The sequence below is a fragment of the Pieris rapae genome, chromosome 19, assembly GCF_905147795.1.
Source record: "Pieris rapae chromosome 19, ilPieRapa1.1, whole genome shotgun sequence".
Lineage (NCBI taxonomy): Eukaryota > Metazoa > Arthropoda > Insecta > Lepidoptera > Pieridae > Pieris > Pieris rapae.
Genome location: NC_059527.1, coordinates 2,978,527 through 2,990,557, shown reverse-complemented (window position 1 = coordinate 2,990,557; position 12,031 = coordinate 2,978,527).

Here is a 12,031-nt window from a genome sequence, read left to right as displayed (position 1 = left end):
ATATACGAGTTTGTGTGTTAATAATTATATACTAGTAAATTTAAAAAAAAATCTGAGCGCTATGGAATTTGCATAATATAAACTTATATTTTTATTTAATATATGTGCGAAAAAAAACTGTTTTTGACATCATTACACACTGGTCTTAGTGCGGTCTTTATAAAACTCATTAAAAATATATTTCAAATGGATCAATCGACTTTTTATTTTTCTATTTACCTCCTCTTATTCAACTTAAGCTTCACGATAGCGAGTTCTAGGAAATTTTTCCAAGAACGACTTAGAATTCTTGAGCGTTGAAAGGTATCTTCAATCTCCTCAAAGATCACTTTATTATAGCTAATTATCTTGATGGAGGATGAAATTTAGAACTCAATTGACGTGCTTGCGTGGATAGTTCGACGACAGAGCGAAGGAAGCGTCGGACGCAGCTATTTTTGGCTTTCTGCTCAATTTTGTGTGAATTGTTGGGCGTAAAACAGGAGAAGGCCATACAATTGCAGATCGTTGGATAAACAATAATTCTTCTTTGTCTGTTTGAAGAAAATTCTTAACAATTCCTAAATATATATACAAAGAATAAACGATATATGCATTCAATAAATCGGATATATAATCGCCACCATTCTTCGTTTAAATTCGAGGGGTTGAATTTCCGTATTCTAATTTCAAATCGTAAAATCAAGATTAAAAATGCACGCATCCAGTTCTGTTGGCCTAAATTATTCACACCCATTAGGTTAATTCTATCTGTGGGAAATGCAAAATTGTTATCATACAGTACTATTTGCGAGTGTGAGTTGCAAAAGGCTTCAAATCTCTTATGAGCCATGTATCTTGATGGGAGATGGTGAACTTAATCAACAAATGGGATGAGGTTTGAGGGCTATCGCTTGTAGTTTCTAGCCTGGCCATAAATAAGAGAAATGAAATGGGCATTGCAATTACTTAGAGTTACATACAACGTACAAAGTTAGGCTATTTTGTTGCCATAATTTTGTTTACATAAAATTACGCATATTCAGAATAGAAATGTGAATACTATACAAAATTAAAGAAACATACTTATAGTTTATACTTATGTGTTCTTAGCAGAACAGATTAGATCCAATTATTTTCTATTATAAGTTCGCTAAATATTTTATATACATTAATGTATATAAGATATATTATTTTATACTCAACAATTATTCCTATAGTCAGTTTACAGAGTACAGTATTTACCATTTTCTTAACTTTCATAGTACCTAATACTAAAAATAATTAAAAAAATTAAAATTTTTTTAAAAATTTGGTCCCTGTGTCATCGTACTTTAACACTGGCAGCATTTTCTCTGTGTTTTGCGATACTTATAGTTTGAACAAAATAAAATTAAAATCATTTATTCATTTAGGTGCTTATGAACGTCAAAAAATACATATTAAATGCTTTTAATTTTACAATTACCTACTGCTAGTTTCCAATCAAGGAGGTAGAATGGACGAGACAAACTGGCACTAAACTCTCCGCCACTCTTTTTAATCACCAGGTTTTTGGTTTTTACACAATGTATGTAAGGATCTTTTACACCAACTATCCTTAAATCTTTAATTAGGGCCTGTGCATTCGAATCCTACGGCCCAAGAAACAAATTCTAAGTAGGAAGTAAGTTGGAGGAAATAGTATTAATACCCATAGTTATAAATTAATTGGTATCTAACTAAAACTTGAAATTCCCATCAGTATAAGTCTCATGTAAAATGTCCTCGCACATACATACATTATCACGAAACATACAATTTAATTTTATCACATGACCCTTCACGAACCTTGATGAAAATACACAGAATTAATCACACCGGTCCCTTGTAAATCGAAAAGAAAAAGGTTTCATCAGCGGTATGCTAATTACAAAAAGCAAAATACCTACAACCCTTTTAAACTCCATTTCAGCGCGAATATTTTATTGAGGTCATGGTGGCTCCTAAAAGCTTTGTTTTTACCTCCATACAACATAGTCCATGGAATACGAACTCATGTTGGTCATAAATAATATACCTGGCAGTTATGGATAATGATAGCAGTGGTTTTAAGGAGCTCCAAATATGGCTTTATTCGAACCAAATCGAGTAACTCAACAATTATTATGTTCTTAATTATGTTGCTGTTAATAAATAATAAATGGTGGATGTCCCACCTATCCAAATATCTGTCTATCATAAAATAAATTGACCACCGCCAAAACTGAGGGTTTTAGCTCGTGTATTGAGAGAGACAAGTAACTACACTACTAACTACAAATAAATATTATTTCTGTGCCCTTTTGGGTAAAATTAACTTTTTGAACTGTAAACTGTATGAATTTGACGGAATACGAATACTCGTGAAGTTAAACAAATAATATTCCTTATATAAGCAGATATATGATATGATCTTTGTTTATATATAGATAAATACACCTATATAAACTGAAAAGGAAAATCGATTAAGATTTAACAGTAAATGCAATTTCGTAATTAACGTTTTGAAATAAATGTTCGTCTTTAAAAGACTGAGTGGATATATTATAAGTGATCTTTACGGTCAATCATTTATTTCCTGCTGGTTGTAAAAAATGTTTTAAATTCAGATATAATTGAATTGTATAAAGATATACAAAAGTATTAGAATACTTTTAAGGCATACAAAATTTTGAAGAGGTCGATACGAGATACGGGTGTTTTTAGGTTTTTATTAACATATCTGTTAATCACGAAAGGCTTTGAACAAACAAGGTTTTATTTACTTCGGGCTTGTCAAATAAAAAAAAAGAGTTTTCATGCCTCTACTTTCATTTTGAAGTGAAAACATCATCAATCTGAGCTTAAATAAATACGTATAATTTATTATGTACGAAAATGTGTTTCATTTAATCTTTTTTATTGCATATAACGCTAAAACCAAATATCTTGAATTGTCATTTTTATTCTGTTGGCGCGCACAAATGTAAATAAAAAAATCGTCGAACCCTTATAAATATACCAAAACCAGCCCGTACCAAAGAAGTTATTAAAGTCATATACCATGGAGTCAATACGATATAGATTAAAAATAAAACTAATCTTTAAATACTTTAACTTGGCAGAATATATTTTAAGTTGGATGAGCTAGTGCACTTCGCTACGGCTAGTTATCTTTAGTTCATTTAAATATTATCAGTTTTATCGGTCGGTCGTGACTACGCTAACCGGATTAACTCCCCTTTAATGCGACTTTGGGTTGGAATTTTTAACTTTTTCGTATTGTTTTTGTATGAACTTTTGTATCAGCGCGTGAATGTGCTCGAATTTAAATAAAATTAATTTAAGAATTTCTTTAATGTGTATATGACAACATTTTTGCGTCTAACTTAAGATGAGCCAATCGTGTAAAAAGTATCTAAATGTAGTTTTAAATTCTTAGTATTATTTGTTGCTTCTAAATGTCAAATTTCAGTTTTTTAATTTTATTTTTGTTTTTTTTAATGTATCTTTGTCTTTTATTACGCTGCCTGTTTCCTGTTTTTTATACATAAATTGTTTATCTATGTAATCTGTATTGTCTTAGTATTTTGTATTATAATATGTATAAGTATAAGCTGTTGATTACTTATAATTAAATAAATAAATAAATAAGCAGATTATTGAATCTTAAGGCAATTGTACATAATATATAATAAGGATAGAATCGTGACTATACATTTTCATAAAACTTAATATATTATTATTAATTTAACTAGACATTTCAAGTGACAGTGAGAGGATTTAAATAGATAGCTGTAAATTACGATCGAAACATCCAGTTATGTAATATGATAGACTCATGTTGACATACGTAAAAGTTTAATAAAATGTGTGGTTATCACAAAGAACTTAGCCATAGGAGGCTGTGGTTTCGACGGCTAATCGCGTGGCGGGATGTAGACGGTCTTGCCTCGGGCGATATCTGGTGGCGCCTTGGGGCTTTAGTGGGTATGCGTATGAAAGTAGCGAGTCCCACATATCCCCCACCACAAAGCAATCGTGCCGCGCATACCCATGCGTGACGCATTTCCTCACGAAAAAGACGGTACTACAGATATATAAAATAAAAATATAAAAAAAAAATCCTTTATTTGACTCAAAACAAATATTACGTTTTGCATATTACAATATTCAGTGGGGTTAACCTTATACATAATATACATGTATGAGCTTAAACGAATAAACTAGGCCTAGCCTGTACCTTAAACGCTAGTTTCTTCCAGTGTCATTAAGAAATTGGTTAAACTCTTTGCTATTGGACGCTATTGAATTTAAATTGTTGTAGTTAGTTAGATATATAATAAAATAAATTAACACGAATGTACCTATACGTTAAGGCAGTCGTGCCACACATACCCATGCGTGACGCATTTCCTCACGAAAAAGACGGTACTACACATATAAAATATGTATTTGTTAAAAAAAGTACCGCCAAGGTAATATTGGTAAATAATCATCATCTACGTTACGGTTCAGGATACATTAATTCAAAAACAAACGGCCCGTATAGCCGGCTGAATTAATGTCAAAGCGAAAACTACTACGGAATTGCCTCTTGACTCTGGTTTAACTTTGAATTTCCATTTATAATCACCATAAGTCCCGCTCGTCGAAGTTATCAGAGTATTTCACTTTATCACGTAACTGCATATACCTGCCAATTTCGGATTAACCATTGCGTTTCATGATTATTCCTGTTCTAATGGTTTTTTTTTAATTAGCTGATTACGTATGGGTACATAATAATGTAATACAAGAGTACTTATACGTTAGCTTAAAACGGTATTGTTATTGTTATTGCAAGAACTATTATTGTAATTTACGAATGAACTCACAGAATGACCTTCGTTGGTAGTTCAGTAGGTCACTTGATGCTTCTTGCTAATAAATGCGCACACGACGACCAAAACCAGAGATATTTGGATTATAATTATTCAAGTTGGTTTTGAGATTTTTCGCTCATACCATCTTCTTTTAAGAAAATCTCGGCTTTATTTCCACCCGCGGTGGTTTCTTCAGAGAGAGCGCAGCAAAAATTTATGCATTCTTAAAACACTCTTATGTAATCAGAACAATGTTAAAATACATGTTCTAGGACCAAATTTTATTTATACCGTACATGAATTCTGGTAATCACTCGCTCGACCAGTTGGAGTGCACGAAAAGTATCTTAGTATCTTATAACAATTGCACATGAATATCGCAAACTTCCAAAGGGGAAATTCCAAACGAAACATGACAGACGAAAAGTCTTTTGTATTTAGCGTATTAATATTCGAAAATTCACGTTACAAACCCTAGTTTTGAATTTAGAACATTAGTCGAATTATTTTCTTTTCAGTTTGACCTACTAATAAATAATGCTGCTATTAGAATGCAGTGTTCCCCGTACTATAGCTATAAAATGAGCTTAGGTAGGCGTCTTAGTGATTACTTAACAAGAAATAGTCACTTAGTATTCCGTAAAACAGACCAGTTAGAAAATATTACTCTATCTAAACACATTTCTAATTGTAATTGCGGGCTCGAGTTTCTACTTCATTCCAATTTGTTTTCCGAACTTATCGGCAGAGTTGCTGTTGATTTAAACAGGTCTAATTCAAATGTTAATTTGTTGTTGTCATTAATATTAAGGGAACGGAAATATCAAAGTAATTCAAGTTTTGTTCTCTTATTGAAATTCGTAAATAGATTTCAAGTAGAATTACACTTTATTTTCTCATATGGATACATCTTTAATATCATAAATATTAGTGCAACATTTTACTTTTGATATTATCACAGAAGACGAAATGGTACGAAGCTCATCTGGCTCGTATTGGTTCGGAAATTCAGTGGACAGCTGGTTCCACATAGTGTAAAGGCAAAAAGTACCCTAAGACGCTTAGTTGTTTTCTTTATAGAACCCGGGGGCAAACGTGCAGAAGGCTTACCTGATGTTAAGTGATACCACCGCCCATGGACAAGGCCGGCAACGCACCCACTAAAAATGGGTGACTATGGGTTGTGATGACTGCCTATTTTGGGCGTCCCGTAGTGGTTAAATATGTAATAACACCTCATTGATATCTATTTAAAGCTTAATAGGTAAAGGTAGATAGAAGTAACCTATACTAATAATTTTGTATTCAAAGCGCTCAATATACTATACTTTAGTACGTATATAGTTATTACACCAATAAAAAAACTAAACATTTATTTTAGTGCTTCAAATATATTAAGACATTCGTTTCTAAATAATGAATTTTATATTCGTAATAAGGCATTTAATCTCAACGGAAATTGGTAAAATTCAAGATAGATTTTCATAAAATGAATAAAGCACAATCAGATTTTCATTGCAGACATCTCGCGTTCGGCGGCAAAGTAGAAATGAATACTTATTGCGAAGCGAGCGATTAATGAACGTTTGCTCCGTTTAAGCGATCGGCCACGATTTAATTCGCATCGAAAAATATTCAATAAATGCTTCAAAGACATTCGGATCATCTGCAAATAGACTCCAATGAGGTTCTATATTATTATTTTTATCCCATTTTATGAATCTAACGCTTTTTCTATTAGAATTCATTATTGAATAACATTTAAATTGCTCAGTAGCTCTATATTAATTAAAGCAGTTTTCAAAGCAAGAATAGGAGTTTTAGTCTTTTTTCTTTCTTTTATTAATTTTGCAGTCTCAGTGAATTCTTTTCAGGGTACGTTAAACTTATAATACGCTTGAATAAATGTAGCTTTTAATGTTTTACTTTATCCGATCTTTACGACCACAGACCACGGGCATTCAATTTTTCGCTTTTGTTTGTATTTAGCCCACGCAATGGTGAAAGATAAAAATTAGGAGCACTGAGGTAGTGCAGAGTGTTTTTATCAAAGGTTCAGAACAAAGGGTTGTTGAATGGAGGTATTAGCGGAAAGTCAGGATAAATTCGAGATCGTTACTGAGGTCTTTGTCGGGGCTGTATTGTCCCGTAGACAGGCACTCAATGCTCCAAACTTTCATTGAATGCCAACAGTATTTATTTCATTATGCCTATTGATTGACAACCGTCAGCTAAAATGCCAATTTGGAGTACGTTTAAAATACTCTTTCGGAATTTTTTTATTTGCTACTGACCCGGCAAACGTCGTTTTGCATGGTATTATTTCAAGTAACAACTTTTTTTAGTTCAATAACAATAACTATTTACTATAATAATAAATATGTGTTGATCGTAGAGGGGTGAAAATTAAGGGTTGTATGCTGTATCATAAAAAAATAAAAAATAAAAATTTACGCTTTTCGATATATAATATAAAGAAGCCGATTCTTAGACCTACTGAATATGCATAATAAATTTCATAAGAATCGGTCGACCCACAAACATCATAATTTTATATATAAAAAAAACTACATAGACTAACAAAACATGTAATAGTAGGTTACTATGAACACCATTCCAGATAATTATAATAATAATTATAATTTATTTCAAGTTTGTTTCTCAGGAAAACTTATATCTAATTGCGCTAGTTATATGAACAAAATTAGTCAGGTTTATCTGACGCTGAACTAGGTGTAAACCTGTATTTCAGCAAACAGCGCCTAATAATTATAAAATAGTGTTTTTGGTTTCTTATCACAAAATCACTAATCAGGTTATAAGTCCATATCTGATGATAGGAAAAACTATATATTTCAACCAGTAAATAAATAACTTAAAAGAAAATGTTGAAATTTACTTAATATTTGATTATTACGAATGATTCGATTTATTACGGAAATCATACCATACATGAACTGTCAGCATTTAAGCTGGTAATACGTGGGATGTTTACTCTAACTGCGTTTAATTATCGACCTCTATTTCCGGGTACAAGTCGATACAGGTACCGATTGTAATTGAACTAAGCACGAATTGTAATGGGGAAAATTTATGGCTTAGTTTACATATTATATAGAATATACTTAAATTTAAAATATATATGTGAATTGTCAATGTCATCCGCATTCGGATTTTAAATTTTATAGCGTTACTGTGTGAGTTGTGACGTCACATGAAAATAAAAAAACCAATAAAAGACCAAATCTTGGCCTCAGATTTGTGTATCTTTTTGGTAAAAGTTTTGTATCCTAATACGCAAGTATGTGAGCGTCCCTCTGTTATGAATAAAAAAATATTAATAAGGTACATAATTAAAAAAATATATTCATCAAATATTAAATTATTTTTAAAGAATATTTTTCAATATTAATCGCTTTTATGTTTTGTACTGGAAATTTCAGCTGTTTACTTCTTGTATAGGTTAAACATAAAAGACTAGTCTTAGCTAGACTTACTGGAATCTTAGAATGTGAATGCTTTTTGGAATCCTTAATGAAAGTCTTTGGCATGTTTCAATGCTATCCTGAAATAATTGAAATAATAATTATAAATTCAGAATAAACATCATGACTTATTTTAATAGTCGTTAAGAATATTAGAACTTAGGGTATTTCAAGGAAAGAGCGTACCAAGTCCTAAAAGGACGGCTACGCACTTGAGCCTTCTGGCAACGATTGCCTTCTATTACTTTAAAAAATTTAAACATTCACAAAATGACAGTGACATTTATTCCTTCAAATTTGTATTTTTTTTAATAAATAATTTTTAACTTGTTACTATTCCAGTTAAGAGAAAAAATATTGATATAACTTTACACACTCCTTAACATTAGGTTAGGTGTTCCATATGTTGTGATCACCTGATCACAACATAAACATAGCTAGTTTAAAGATGTCAGCCAATAAAAACTTAAATAAGAATATAATTATCTTTATTCGATAATTATATTCATATTTCATCATTTTCTTAGTTTGTAATTCGTGCTTAAATATAATTTCCAAAAAACATAAATTATTAAAAAAATATACCAAGCAAAGATCGGTCATCCAGGTACTTAAGCTTATAGGAGAAAACATTTACTTTGTGGTACAAGCAAAGCTCATATTAGCGTATTCTCATAAAGCTAAAAGGCTATGTTACATAGACTACAAGAATAATTGTCGAGTGAAATGAATTTATTACGTTTCCGACGTACATTTTTCGCAAGAGCTCTCCGAAGTTTGCATGAAACATTTCTAGAAAGCTGCGATGCAAAAGTTGTAATTTGATTTGCAACAAACCACTTACTTCATCCATCTCTTTTTCAAACTGTTATTGATGCTTTTAAATAATACATTTCTTCTTTGATTGAATTTTCTTTTATATTAAGTAGCAGTATATACGAGCTAAGAGCATGTTTCACAATGTATGGATAAAGTACCAAATAGCTATGCAACACATAAATTATTCGAAAGATAAAAGTTCCGAATAAGATACGTGACAGTCGTGAAACGCAAAAATACTGTTTATCCTACCAATAAGTAATAAATAGCTTATTTGGAATTTATCCGGGCATTGTGAAACAGAACCTAAGTCTAATAAATAATGAATATAAATGAAATCACAAAATTTGTATAAGCACAAAGCGAGTAAGGTGAGGTTGGATTTAGGACTTAATGTTAGGACGTTTTAGTGAATAGGTCAAAAGCCATTACAGTATTATAATTTAAGAAAACAAAGAGCAAATAAACTTATTTACATTTTTACTTAACCGTTTAATTAAACGTTATCACTTAAGGAAGCATAATGTAAAGGATATGTTAAACATAAGGTAAGATTAGCGACAAAAGATCTCATCTTTATTACGAAACGAACAGTACGAACGAAACGAACAGTAACAAAATGTAAAAAATAATAATTATACTAATATGACAGCAGGACCATAAGAGAATTTTTTTTTATAGAACAGGGGGCAAACGGGCAGGAGGCTCACCTGACGTTAAGTGATACCGCCGCCCATGGACACTCTAATTGCCAAAGGGCTCGACGGATTGTAATAGCCATCTGTCGATAAAAGCTATCCATGATAGATCGGATCGGCGTATGTGGATAGACCATTGTATGAAAATGACAGTCAATATCCTATCTTAAGATTTAAACTAACACCAGTTTTTAAAATAATTAAAAAGCTAATTGATATGTTTTAAACATGTATATTTTAATATTATTTGTACGGTTTTATTTACTTTATTTGGTTTATATTAAAAAAAATATTACATAAAGCAAACAATTATAAATTACGCATAACAACAATCAGACATCGTCATTTAATTCATATTTGAATATTAGAACACATCCTGTAGTCGATTGAGAATTCTCGTCAAGAATAGGTTTCTTGCACCGGCTATCTACGTAGCGGCGGTGTTACAGATTATTTATACAATAAATAAATAAATCAAATATGAGTGTAAAGAGCGAAGGGATTGCATTCTATCCGTCGCCAAAAATGAATTGTCTTCGTAGGGTTTGGTTATTGGGATGCAGATAGGTGATAGATCGACTATCACGTTCTAATTGCTTTCATTCAATCTGAGATTGTGGATTAATTGGGTTCGGGCGATATACGGTATTCAAAAATAAACATCTAAAGAAAACGTTACTATACTGCGTTTGTGCACCGTACATTACAGTACATGCAGATAGCCTTCCACGCTTTAAAAGGGTTGTATGGTGTGATTTTCAGAGCTTTGCGCGGAGAAAATAATAACATCGGTAATGGATTGTGCATCAGAGTACAGACACGATTTATGCATTAGCTTACAATGGGCATCCCCGTCATTTTGCTCCAAAGATCAATGTTGACATGACCCGTATAGAAATACTTCCTCGAATTGAAACTTCACGTCCATTTTATTAGAGATTTTAAATTCAGTTAAAACTAAATCTTGAACGTAAATTGAATTGCCATTTCTTTCGAATATTTGTCGGAATCGTTAAATCTTTCTGTAATATATATGCGAGTATTACATAGAAAGGCGTTGCGATAGTATGTAGTCATGTTTTGAGTTATTAATACCAATAGTTTTTTTAAGTTGTATTTTCAGCGCCATGTAAAATCTTAAAAGATTTTTATTTAACTATTATTTGTAATTGATTATTGTTTACACGAGAATTTACTTTACAACGAGTGGACTGATTTCATTGTTATAATTAATAAGTAGGTAAGTATATTTTTATTTGTAGGGACGACTAGTTTTATTATTACTTTATTTATTTACACCGTTATTATACACTGCTTTAAATAAATTGCTTTCTGAAAAGACATGCATATACAATTGTATCAACATTAAGATAGATAAATGTAAAATTAATTTAGGTTTTGAGAATAGCAGTTAAATACTTGATACAGTAAAAACGAACAAAACATTCAATACAATTTAAACATCGAACGCACAACGGCGGATGCTTTTTCGCACATAAATTCCGTCGGCACTTCCGCTTCCACGACCTGATTAAATTCTAGAACATTAGCGCCATCATAGGTATAAAACGTTCAATCAGAACTTCATTGAATTAAATATTCTTCTTATTACCCTTTTTTAACTCGCTATCTTGGAATTAATAAATTCTTTGTCGGGTACCTTTATCATACTTTTATTGTTATAACTTTCAAAGAGATTTTTCAGGTGATTTTATATTTTTTCTCAATAGTTCTCCAGACTTTGATCTATTCAATATAAAATCTTTATTTATGTAAAATTAAGTGTTTTGTTAAATGTGACTTTCAATCAATGTCTGCTATACAATATTGATAGAAAAATATTAATTCTAAATATTAAGATATTACACGGTCTTCGCAGTATTTTGGTCTCTTTGCATAAGCCAAACTTTCTGGTAATAATACCAAAAAGTTTATGTGAAATAATTAATTTACTCATACTTTTTTTTATATCATTCAGGTTGTTGAAAGTGAAAAGCAGTATTGGCCTAGTGGTTTTAGCATGCGGCTCTTAACCTTGACATCGATTGAATCATGGCTGTGCGATTGGATTTTTCTATGAGGCAATCTGCAAATGGTCTTAAAGTAAATTGGCACGCCACCCGTGAAGACATACAAATACACTCCTTCTTTGAAGACGAAAACTTAGGGAAAGTTGTAATCGGTC